Source organism: Schistocerca cancellata, chromosome 5 (genome assembly GCF_023864275.1).
Source record: "Schistocerca cancellata isolate TAMUIC-IGC-003103 chromosome 5, iqSchCanc2.1, whole genome shotgun sequence".
Classification (NCBI taxonomy): Eukaryota; Metazoa; Arthropoda; class Insecta; order Orthoptera; family Acrididae; genus Schistocerca; species Schistocerca cancellata.
Window position 1 is genome coordinate 179,886,632 of NC_064630.1, and position 12,099 is coordinate 179,898,730.

Here is a 12,099-nt window from a genome sequence, read left to right on the forward strand (position 1 = left end):
ATTATCGTGCCAGTGCTACCAGCTGATTCGACTACAACAGAGACATGGACCACCACCGTAACTGGAATATTAATGAAACAGGAGGATCCATCATTATCTTCACGCCACGAACCAGGATTTACTTCACACATCGTCCGCGCTGACTACCGCTGACGTCATCGCACTGCCTGCAGCAACAGTTAAGACATTAAAAAAAAACATTATTACGCTCTCTCTCATTTCAAAATTATAGACAATTGCTGTTAAATTAACTATTTTAAAGTACTGTCACAATATCTCAAGTTTGTTTAGTTACAATAAATATTCCTTCCGATATTTCGTCTTGTGGACAGTGTTCAAAACCCGGGAATTAAAGTTCAATTAATAATTTTCTTTCAAAATTCTTCTCAGACATTTTACTGCTCATTATAATTTTATTTTAATGTTTGTTTGTAGCTTCTTTTGGAGGGAGTACATATTTTAATGTTGTGTAGTAAAATTAGCTACCATAAAATTACGTATATTACCAGCTGATGCTGTCCGCCATTACTGCTTGAAAGGTGCAGACCTATTTTCTCATTGGCTGTCAGCTCCCAAACAAAATTACTTATTTCGTGGGCATCTAGCAGATGCGCGATGTCTATGTAGGCCCCTACAATAATTTGTTTTCACTTTTGCAGGTTCACTGGAATTATATTGACTTTGATTGTTCATTTGGCCCCGCTAAAGTGATTTATCGCATCTATATAATAATTGCACTGAATTAACTAATTTATTTATTTTTACTATGTAAACATTGGCATACCATATTTAGATTAAAATTGACGTCTTATTGGTCTCACATAAGATTCTGCACGATCTGACAAAGACTATTCAAAATTTTTTTTTCGTCCACGACAAACAGGGGTAATCAGATTCCTTGTATAGGTCATGTTTTATTATTTTAAAGGGCTTTTTTTTAAAGTAGAGAACCAGTCAAACGAAGAAGTCACATTTCCTGTACGTGGAACGGTTTTGGACGCCGTGAGAAACAACAGGAGCGAACCAGTGAGACACACATAGAACGAGTGACGAGACGGAACAACGACAGTACCAGACAAAAAGGCACAGACGCTTCTGAAGCAATAAACTCCCCAACGCTTGTGAGGCTGAGACGGAGCAAATACGTAAACGATAACCCGCTCGCTCGGCGCACAAGACAGAAGTGTTACTAGGCAGGTGCGTTAACCACTGGTAAAGCCGGACACAGTGTTTATCACAAATGCACAGAGTATCTCGACACAGTATCCGGCCTATTAACTTTCCAATCTAGCGCCACCTCTCCGTTGTCCACGTCCATGTTCTCCATGGTCGCCAATTTTTGATTCCCACTGGAGGCCGAACGATGTTGTGCATCTGTTATGGATTCATTGGCCATCGAGGCGGATCGGTTATATGAATGCAGAACCTTTAGTGCGGTATAGTAATACCGTTCGGCCGCCTGCAGGAATATAAGTTAATGAGCATGGACGAGGACTTGGAGAGGAGGCAATGGGTGGGAATGTGAATTGGCGGGGGAGCGAGTCGAGACAGAGCGCGCATTTTCAGTCAACACTGTGTCTGCGTTGAGTAGTGATTAATTTAACGGCGTAGTAAGCACTCGTCGCCGAAGATTCCGTATAAAGTCCCGATGCAGCTGATATCTTCACTTCCTTACCATTCCTTTCTCTTCACTTCACACGGTATGTATCTCAGCTGCGGATCCGCGCAGTGTCGGTTGTGTCGGACACGTCCGAAAGAAAAGACACCACTCATTCACATAATACACTGAAAAGCCCAGGAAACTGCCAAATATCGTGTAAGGCCCGCGCGAGCACGCAGAAGTGCCGCAACACGACGTGGCATTGATTCGACTAATGTGTCAAGTAGTGCCGAAGAAACTGACATCATCAATCCTAAAGGGCTGTCCAAAAATCCGTAAGAGTACGAGGGGGTGGAGATCTCTTCTGAACAGCAAGATATCCCAGATATGATCAATAATGTTTGGGTCGTTTGGTGGCCAACGTAATAGCGTTCCTGGAGCCACCCTGCAGCGATTCTGGACGTATGGAGTGTGCATTGTCATGCTGGAATTGCCCAAGTCCGTCGGAATGCACAATGGACACGAATCGATGCAGGTGATCAGACGGGATGCTTACGTATGTGTCAGCTGTCAGAGTCGTATCTAGACGCATCAGGTGTTCCATATCACTCTAACTACACACGCGCCGCAGAATGACAGATCCTCCATCAGCTTGAACAGCCCCCACAGACATGCAGGGTCCATCCGTTCAATGCAATTTGAAGCGAGACTCGTCCGACCAAGAAATATGTTTCCATTCATCAATAGACCATTGTCAGTGTTGACGGGCCCAGGTGAGGCGTAAAGGTATGTGCCGTGCAGTCATCAAGGGGACACGGGTGGGCCTTCGGTTCCGAAACCCATATCGTCGTTTTGTTGAATGGGTCGCAAGCTGACGCTTGTTGGTGGCCAGCAATGAAGTCTGCAGCAGATTGCGGAAGGGTTGCACTTCTGTCACGTTGAACGGTTCTCTTCAGACGTCGTTGGCCCTGTTCTTTCAGGATCTTTCTCCGGGCGATGTCGGAGATTTTATGTTTTGCCGGATTCCTTATATTCACGGTTCACTTGTGAAATGGTCGTACGGAAAAATGCCCATTTCTTCGCTACCTCGGAAATGCTTGTCCCGTCGCTCGTGTGCCGACTTTAATACCACATTAATACGCAATTTAATCTTGATAACCTGCCATTGCAGCAGCAGTAGCCTATCTAACATCTGCGCCAGACACTTGTTTTAGACAGGCGTAGCCGACCGCAGCGCCGTATCCTACCTGTTTACATATATCTGTGTTTGAATACGTACGCCAATATCAGTTTCTTTGGCGCTTCAGTGTATATCTGAGCAACTGTAGAAATGTTCTTGGTGTTTTGACTCAGACCATATAGGTGATATAGATTTTTCCATCCCGCTATATTCTGCCATATGACTAAACAGGCAATGTCAGGCGCCTATGATGAAGCAATGTTTCGCTAGTGATTCTAGCTGTTTACACCGCGGCCGATATGAAGGTACAGATGGGTAGAAACACGGACGGGAAAAGGAAAGGAAGGCGTTACGAGTATGAATTATTGAAAGAACGCGTTATGTGAGCGACCTGCGAGAAACTTTCATTAAGCGCAGACGAGGGAGCGGTGCTAATACAAGCTGTCGGCGCGAGCAATGGTGGGTGCGATTGCTCATTCATGAGATGCGCCAGTATCGACCTGCAGGTCGCTGCGAAGCGGTCGACCCTAGCCTTGGGCAGCTGCCTGCTGACCGCGGCTAACGAGGTGCCGGCAGCGGTTCCCGCGGCTGTCAGCGGCCAGTCAGCACAGCTGTACCCTGGGGGATGCCGTGGCGAGCAGTGTCCTGCCGACACATACGTGTCCTGCCACCCGCCGAAGCCTCCTACCCTCATCTGCTTCAGTATATGGAAAAGTATAAACGTTGTTTTACATTAACGAAGAAACAATAATTCCTGTTACCTTTCCACTCCTCTGGAAACTGACGACTAGGGATGGCGATGGTGCTCAAACTACCGGTTTTCCAGTATATCGGTTTTCTTCCAAGCCAATTCAACCAAACTGTTAAAATCGCTCAGAATAATCGATTTCTCCTATAATAGTTCCAGGCTTTTTATTCCTATTATGTCCTGTAACAAACACAGAAATCGAATAAATATTTTGTCTCTCTCAGTTTCAACATACACGGAATCAAAGTATTAAATTAAATAGGCAACTGAAATAAAACTGAGACTGTCCACCATTCACTGCTCTTCTCGAAAAGTGGTAAAATGACTGAATAGTACTACAAAAAATTGCAAGGATTTCCTTAAACTGTGCTGAAGAATGACGTTGCAGTAGCAGATTATGCCACTACTTTGGTATTTAGAATAGTCAATGCTAGAGGGTGAAAACTGAGGCTGTAGAACTCTGATTTTCATCTTAATTTATCTGTTTTCTAGGTCTATAAGCAGATAAAGGCATATCATGTAGACACAGATGACAGATAAACTCTTTTTTATTTTTAATGTGTACCATGAATGAATGTTTGTTAGTTTATTGCCGTTAACATAACTGCCTTCCCCTTTTATTACTTCGAAGAAATGGCACACCAATCCTTAATCTTTCAAAGAAAATGAAGCATTGTGCTTCATTGCTACGTTATTTCGCAGAAATATTTCCAGACTGGGTAGGTAACATTGTGCAGTACGACGGAGATACTGCTGCATAGACCAGTTTGGAGCAAGTCTTTCACATTGCACGTACGTGCGTACCTCAAGCCACGACACACGGCAATAGGGACACTGAGGCACCAGTGTTGTACCAGTTCTTATGCCGCGTGTTGGTTGGTCGTCTCTGTTGGCATTATTAATAAAATAGCACTGATCGGTTTTCCCATTTTCTATAATAATGCAATATTTCTAACTAATGCAAACTATAGAATAAAAATTACTCTTTTTCTGCAACAGGTTTATTTAAAAACGAAAAATTTTGACGCTGCTGCTACGGCTAAAGGATATTTCGGTGTTTTACTCGGCTCTTGGTAAAAATAACAAAAAAACTATTGTTATAACCGAGACCAAACAGATACCGAAAAATACTAGTTATTCAGAACTAAAATGCCGACATCTGTTTGTTTTATTGTGTTTAGTTGTTGTTTTTGCTGTTGTGTATGTAAGCTGGTTTTCTATTTTTAAACTTTCATCTGTGTGTGTGTGTGTGTGTGTGTGTGTGTGTGTTGTAATGTAAACTGAGAAATGCAAGTAGTGTACTTACGTAAACACTATCTCATAAAAAGAGTCGCCAAATCCATCTGAAACTGGGCAACTCTATTGCAATAAACCTTTAACAAAAATAATTGGAAAAAGGACAACTGTACACTGAAATAAGCTACCCTGCGAAATTCATTATCGTGGAGCCAAGTGAATAGTGCTACGACGCTTGACGTCACAGAAAGTATCTTTGCAGTTCAGTAAACAAGAATTAACAGAGTAAAAATTGTACATAAAATTATAAACCGAACTGTGAAAGAGTAACTCTGCAAAAGGCTTCTGTAAAAGTTACCCAGCAATTTTAAGTACCAAAACAGACTAAACAAAATGGCGAACTGTAAGTGACACACCCACGAACACATAACACTGCACGGCAAAAATAAGAATTTCTAGCAATAAATGATTTCCGAAGTCAACTTTACTAAACTCGACTAGATAATAGTTACGTAAAGCAATGCATAACTGTGAATGATTTTATCATATCCTGACTGATGTTAAACTTTCTCTGACGAATTTTTCTGACTTACCTTGCGACAAAGGTTATTTGGTACTTTTAGAAAGTAATGAATGTTAAAATGCAGCTCAGCAGCGAACCAGCTAAAAGAAAGAAAGCTTGCCAAAGCGCAATGCAAAGAAAAGCAACTATGCTAACCATCAAGCGTTAAGCGTGAGCAACTATGTTCAGCTAGTGCAATCTGACAACACAAGCTTAGAAAACATAACTTTCGTCAGGGAATGATAGTAGAAACTGAATTTACTTAATGATGTAGGAGACTCTAGCTTTCAAAAACAGTACTGTGAATCGTGAAACTCATTCATCTACAATTACTATTGTCTTCACAAAATTTAGATCTAAAAAATTGACCTTGCCTTATAATACGTTACTGGAACGGTAAGGAAGCGATGAGTTTGTAACTCTGAGTCCAAGCTATGTGACCAGATACCTTTGTTTAACCACGTCTCGGCAATCAAAGGAACTGACTCGAATCAATAAATAAAAAATTGTGCTAAAAATTTACCTTACTCTTTCTCAAACTATTGATAAACCACGCGCGAGGAAGCATTGCAGCAACATTACCTTGTATCTTCACACTTCTCAAATCAGTCGTTACAAAAGCATATCTCCAAAACGGAACATCTTTGTGTTTGCATCTCTGTGTTCTGCTGGGTATTTCCAGACCGTTCTGCAGTGTGACCAACACCCACTCTCTCCCCTACTTCTCACTGCATGCTACATCAGCAACAAATGTTCACATAGCTTGCACTGAGAACCTATCTGGTGTAGCATGTCCACTGTTGAAGACTTCTGTTTGAAAAATATCTAGTGAACTATTATGAAGCATGACACATCGAATAAAAAGGGAGCTCATATCACTTTCGTTGAATACAAAAGTAATCTGGAAACCTTACATTCTTTTCATCAAAACTGCAACACCAGAAAGGATGGCGGACAATGACATGTATTCATTATGCATACACGTTATTGCAGGAAGAGCAGACATAAAATTTGCAGGTGATCGGGAGTATGAAGGATACAAAACTTGGTACACAGAAATGCCATCTATGGCACAAAGAACGGATTGGGCGTTGAAAGGAGGAGGAAAGATTAACGGCCGAGAAATCTTCCGGGTTGTGTGGACGTGGTCTAAAAGACTCAAGACAAACAGGAGCACCTCCGAAGATGTCCAACGTAGCTTTGGACGAAACGTCAGGGATAGAAGAATTCCATGGGCCACGGCCATACAACCCGAAAGAATTCTTGGTGGCTGAAACATCCGGTCGTGAAAGCCTTCATTGTAGGAAAGATTAAGTTTTATCGTCGCATCGACATCGATGTTATTAGAGACGGAGTGCAAATTCGTGTTGCTTCATTGATGGGGAAGGAAACCGGCGTTCCCTTTGAACGGAACGGTCCTGGAGCGATTTAAGGAAATTGATTACTCTTACTTTCCGTGCCCGGCAAACTGCAGTCAATTTTTGGCCTCGTCAGGAGGATTTCTCGACAGCGTTTTACAATTGGCATCTTCTTCCCTTGCTCAAAGTAACTGAAGGTCCTTGGCTAACTGTTCTCTCCACCTTATTTTCGGTCTGCCGAAAGGTCTTCGCCTTCCGTGTTTCTTCTCGAACACTTCCCACAGTCTTATTCCCTACTCTCATTTATAGAATTTCCGGACCCATGTCAACCTCATTTTCTTGGCTTCCGCAATAATATCTGATTCACTACACACACCCCTGAGCTTCCGCAATAATACCTGGTTCACAACACGCACCCCTGAGCTCCCCGTTTTTTTCTTCTCCGCCATTCTCCTCCCGCATAAATAGTCCAAATATCTCCTGCAGAATTTTCTTATCGAAAATCTTTATATTTCTCTCCGAACACTTATTTGTTGTTCATATATCTGCCCCTTATAGTAATACTGGTCTGATTATGGTTTCGTATATCCTTGTTTTGGTTCATCTTGATAAATTTCGCCGGCCGGTGTGGCCGAGCGGTTCTAGGCGCTACAGCCTGGAACCGCGTGACCGCTACGTTCGCAGGTTCGAATCCTGCCTCGGGCATGGATGTGTGTGATGTCCTTAGGTTAGTTAGGTTTAACTAGTTCTAAGTTCTAGGGGACTGATGACCTCAGAAGCTAAGTCCCATAATGCTCAGAGCCATTTGAACCATTTGATAAATTTCAATGGTGGTAGTTTGTTGAGGGAGTGTGGTGCTCTGGATGCCGTTTTTATCCTCGCTTTTGTGTCTTGTTTCTCATCAGTTCAGTTATATATTCTGACCTCCATGATTTTAAACTCTTCTGCTTCTTTGAACAAGTGGTCTTGAATCTGTATATTTCCTACTGTTTTGTCTTGTAATTGCTTTCTACTGTCATGAATTCCATTTCCTCGTTATTTACATTAAATCCAACTTCCTTAAATTTTTTAATAGCTTTCTTGCATACTTTCAGGCCATCTAGATTTTCAGAGATTAACGTTACGTCATCCGTGAAGGTGAGTACATTTATTTTTATTCCTGTACTAATTGCCACTTCTGCTTTGCTTGTTGCATCCAGTGCTTCTTGTATTATTACACTGAACAAGAGTGATATCCCATCTTACATTGAACAAGAGTGACATCCCATCTCTTTGTCTGACTGCTATTTTTATGTCAAAAGCCATGTGATATTCTCCAGTAATTTTCACTATCCCTTTTCAGCTTTCCAGTGTAACGTTCAGAAGATTCGTAATCTTCTATGGTGTTACAAACTTCTCCATTCTCTCCAGCAACTTTTCTCTATTCTATCACAGCCTTTCTTAATATCAACAGATAATATTGACACTAGTTTGCTGTATTCCTAATACTCTGATATGGCTTTTTTCAACACAAATACCTGATCAATAATGGATCGATTCTTCATTAATCCCACTTGCCTCTCATCTATTATCTCTTTAATACGACTCCAATCTGAACTGGAGGATCTTGGAAAGCACACTGCAGTCCGTGTCAGTTAATAAGATGCTTCTATAATTTCTTCATTTTTGTTTATTGCTCTTTCTATGGGTTGGTACTATGACAGTTTCTGTCCATGCAGATGGAATTCTTTCTTCATCCCAAATGTTGATCACGAGTTCGTGTACTAGTTTTGCACTGCGTCTCGTCACTTGTTAAGTAGTTCATCTGTTATTCCAGCTCGCACAGAAAAGATAAATCTCGATTCCTTGACGCTGATTTTAATAGTCCTCCTCCAGAATGTGAGTATAGTGTGCTAACCACTGCACAACATCGCTCGGTTTGGGCATCGAGCAGAACTGAGCTTGGAAGAGCAATATGTATACGTCATTAACTTCTGTTCCGCCCTTATTCCAGCCTCTCGAAATCATGGCGTGCCAGTCTCTTGGCACCCCATGACCAGACTTTTTCAATGATCTGCTCAACAAGTTCTCAGGGCAATGGTAGGACATCCTCGTCCTTTAGATTCTTGTTGTAAGGCATCCGGAATTTATGGACCTTACATAGGATCGGTCCATAATGACAGATGAAACAGTATGAGATCCTCAGAAAACTATATTATCAACAAAACGCAATTGCAGTAATCTCATGTACCCAAAACTAACAAAAAATCTCTACCAAATGTAAGGACAAGGGCATGCATAAATAAGTTAAAGTGAAATGCCTTTTGGAGATGAACCGAGCAGGTGGTTAATGGCATTGGAAAACCCTACTTAACAAGAGAACGCCGAACTTCAGCACAGAAACGGATAAGGCCAGAACAATACATTATTCCTTTTAACTTAAATACGGCCAGGACCGAGGGTAAGTGGCTGTACGGCTTTAACAGGGCTAGCGCCGACCCGGCAAGAAAAATAAAATTCACCTCTAATGAGACGGCGGTTGGCTGAAGCCATACTAGGCGACGCAAACGGGACATGCGACATGGTGGGGAGATCTCCATTATGTAAGAGCATTTCGAGAACTAAAAATTACTAGATCTCTCTCATTTCGTGACAGACCACACAAGTGTGAGCTTTGGGTCTGCAAAGTGTGGATGATATGCTTCACATATCATGGCGACAGATAGCAAAGAGGTAGTTATTTATTCCTGCTGGAACTTTTGCGGGCAATTAAATTCTGCACATCGCTCCAACCCTTAGCGAGTGTGCAATAGCCATTATTTCATCTAGGGAAACATTAACATTTTATGGAATACAGGAAAGTTGAGACTGAGTGTATTCATTCAAGGCCAGAGTAGGGAATTAGCATTACAGTTCGAGCACAGAGACAACGTCATTGCAGGTCCCGATTGGTAAAGTACCATCGTGCATTAGGCCACAGTAAATGTTGAATCTAGATTTCTATCACTCCAACCTGTGTATGGTTTGACCATTGAATATCAAAAGCTAGGATACTAACCTACCTTCACATTGAGTACATGAGATTTGTTCTGTTGGTTTAAAGGGTAAATTTATTCTCCACCAACTGAGTGCACTGACCAGCTATGATATCACAGTAGCAAATTTAATAGGTGAAGATTTTTTATCATTCTTGCCTATGATAACATTTTCAGTTTTAGAGATAACGATTTAATAACTGCATATTCAATATTTCCAAGAGTTAAATATTTTGTTCTTGAGTGTTGAAAATAACTGAACATGATTGCTGGGTCGCCCCCTGAAAGCACAGTTGATAAATTATACATAGAATGAAAAAGGGAACAGCTGTTCTGCCTTTCACTTTTATTAATTCATGCATTCTAGTTAAGTGACCACAGTATTTACAATTCATTTGTTATGGTCTGCACGTAATATTAGCTGCCTTACATGGCCGGATTCATATTTATATAGAATGTCTGTAGATCACCCTGGGCTTGAGAGGACAGTTCAGATGTTTTATCCATTTGCACACATATCTTATGCATGGTGACCCTGCCAGGATGCGAAATTACTGTATTCTAATAGATTGACGGTTTACTTTTGATAGGTACAAAATACATAATCCTTCCAAATAATAAGCTGATGCAAATTGGAGAAAAAATGTAAATGTAAATGTGACTCAAATGTGTAGAAAGTGTAGATAGAATTGTATTCAGGTATTTCTTATTTGCTGGTGAAACACATCATTTAAATGGGCTGTGTTGAGTTCTGTCTCAACACCAGTAACCAAAAGGCTATAAGAGATGAGGAAACGGATTCAATATAGGACTGTAGATGGTATTTTGGGGTAGAATCAAGTCTTATGATCGGATGTTAACGGGTCGTCGGTTTCGAAAATTTCGCGAACACCAGCGCTTAGAAGAACACTCAAAAATGGCAGAAAATAATAGATTAAGACAAAGGGAAGTCATGGAAGATCTTGATAGGATCAAGTTTGACATGCAACAGGTAGATCAGCGTGAACAACACGAGACAGAATACATAGAAATGCCGAATGAGACCGGAAATGCTACACATGATGTTCAATATGGTCCAAAGAATGTACATGAGAATGGGGTTGCTAATGAATCAGACGCTGAGTCTGCAGATAGTGATTTACAGCATACTGAACCAAACGTAAGCATACTGAATCAGTCAGGCTTGCAATTGCATGAAAGAACGAGTGTTAGTGCTCCTACACTCTGTTCGGAAGTGAAGGAAACGGTTCACGGAAAACGAGATAGGAAACGGTTACATCATGTGGCAAAAGGCGAAAATGGTGTAGATGAAACCGCCAACATATTTGTAATGTTGCAGAGTTTATTACAACAATCGTAGAATTCAGAAAGGCGTATAGAAGGAAACATAACACAAGGGCAAAAATAATTAGAACGGCGCATAACACAATGGCAAAAAAATTTGTAGAGTGCATAACATTGTAGCAGAAAGAAACTAACAAGGAAATACAAAACACGCGTGATAATATTCAAGAACAATTAGATCTAATACGAACTGAAGCTAAGTAATCACAAATCACGCTTCAAACGCTCGTCATAGGGCACAAACAATTAGAACAGACATTGACCCTGTCCAAACAGACAAGATTACGTTACGTGAAGTTATGCAACGAAGTGTTAAAAAGATTAAACAACAGGTCGAAGCCTTTGCCATCAAAGCGACGACGAAAGCGAAACATGTTATTGCCGAGACGACGTCTCAGAAAAGAACGACAGAAACAGCATTAAAGAAATTCGATGCTCTTATTTTAAAAATATAGGAGAAAAACGAACATCAATTTCAACGGCTGAGATCGAAAGTTTTACGTTCGATCGAAAGTAGAGGTGACGTAGAAAGCGTTAGTGAGGAGTCGCAGACGACGACAGTATCCACTATAGTGTCGGTAGATACTACTGTGAATGCTGCAGAATCAACTGTTGTCGGTAATACGACAGAAAGGGTGCGCGAAATTACGTGTGACGTAAGACGGAAAGGCACATGTGGATGTCAGTCTGAAACCGCAAACCGTGAACGGGAAGTTAGTCGAAACCAACGTATGACAGAACATCACGGTAACCGTAGGGAACAGTGTGGATTGCGAACACTCGTTCAAGAAAGAATATCAGGTCAATCGGGAATACAAGAGTGTGCTTTGTAGCAAGTTTCAGAACGTGAAGCACAAGGTGTGACCTACACTGTTCAAACCATGGAGTCGCGTTACACAACGCCACAAACTGTAGGGCGAATATACACTCCTGGAAATGGAAATAAGAACACCGTGAATTCATTGTCCCGGGAAAGGGAAACTTTATTGACACATTCCTGGGGTCAGATACATCACATGATCACACTGACAGAACCACAGGCACATAGACATAGGCA